The sequence below is a fragment of the Austrofundulus limnaeus genome, unplaced genomic scaffold (genome assembly GCF_001266775.1).
Source record: "Austrofundulus limnaeus strain Quisiro unplaced genomic scaffold, Austrofundulus_limnaeus-1.0 Scaffold117, whole genome shotgun sequence".
NCBI classification, from domain to species: Eukaryota; Metazoa; Chordata; class Actinopteri; order Cyprinodontiformes; family Rivulidae; genus Austrofundulus; species Austrofundulus limnaeus.
The window spans coordinates 111,430-112,993 of NW_013952519.1; positions in this window are offsets into that span (position 1 = coordinate 111,430).

Consider the following 1,564-nt stretch of genomic DNA (forward strand, 5'->3'; position numbering starts at 1 on the left):
ACTGTGCATGTGTGTCAAGGACAGAAAGGCAGATGTGGCAGTGGAAGGTGTCAAAGCAGTTTGGAGAGAAAAACAAAGTAAAGAACAACAAAAGAAAAAGAAAACGATTAATCGATTATTAAATTAGTCATCAATTATTGTAATAATCAATTAGTCGTTGATTAATTGATTAATCGTGACAGCCCTAATTGAGACACTAAACGGAACAAAAACATTTTTTCTGAATATTTAGTTTAAAATTAAACTTCTGAACATGATTCAGTAAAAAAAACTGCTCTCTGCATCCTTTAAGCCTCAGACCTGCTGTATGGTCCTGACGGGACCTGATGCTGATGTTCGGTGCTCGACATTTGCAGAAGACCTGCCTAATTAATTGTTGGCTGCCGGAGCTGACCCATTAAGTAGTTAGCGTGTACGGGTGGTGAGTAAACACATCTGCTGGAGGGGCTCTGAAAGGATGTGCGACAGATGCAGCCGTTCCCTTTTCCACACTCCATATTTAAATAATTCACCATGCTCTGACAATCCCTGCACCCCAGACCACCTGCATGCAGCGGCAGAGCGCCGGAAACTTCCGTCTCCGTCCATCTGTCCTCTTCTGCTCCAGCACCACTACAGGCGCGCTGGAAGCTCCTGGAACTCGGCTCCACTGGGCTGTACAGGAAGTGTCGCCGCGCGCCCCGTCGTCGGTTTCCCTTTGTTGCCGTGCCGCGTCGCGGTACCTCACTGTTCCTGCAGGCCTGAGTTGCTGTGTTTCAGAAACAGCAGCCTCATGGGTTCTGGTGCTCAGCTGCAGCTTCCAGTCCCGGGGGGTGGGGGAGAGACCCTGGAGCACACGGCCCCCTCAATCCAGGCTTGATGTGCTGGAATCGGTGTCCTCTGTTGGTCATTGAGCTGTGTAGGAGCACTCTGGTGGAGGCATCATCTGCGCTGACATCTGTGGCATCAGACTTGAAACGTAGGCATCTGCTGAACCCCCACCCCCCCTCGTCACCCCCACCTCTGTGTGTCTGCATTAGAAGCTCGTCTGAGAGGTTAAGCGGCCGTGCTCCGGCAGCGGCGTGTCATCACCTGTGTTTTCACAATTACGATGCATGACCAAAAACAACAACAAAAAAAAATTGCTGGTGGAGGGACACCTGCTTTACGAAAGCAGGTACAGTGGCTAATGCTAATGCTAGTTAATAATTAAACAGGCCCGCCCCCCCATCTGCTCCAGTGAGGGGATGAAGATGGTTTTTGAACCAAGGCTCCAGCTGTTTGATTGTCGTGGCACAGACTGCGCCACAGTTACACCACGAGACTGGAACCAGATTGGTTTTTATTTCAGAATGCAATTAGAAGTTTGGAAGCTCCAGACATTTAATCTGCAGTTTAACACTTGAGCCCTAAAAGAATGCTTCTTGAGCTTTCAATGAATGCAGAATGCAGCGACTTTCTCATCACGTGTAGAGGAAGAGACAATAGTTTCATCAAATCGAATTCTGGAAGTGGTCATTCAACTAGATCTGTTACAAAAGTACAACTGATATTACCAACTTTTAAAAACTGTTACGGCCAGAGG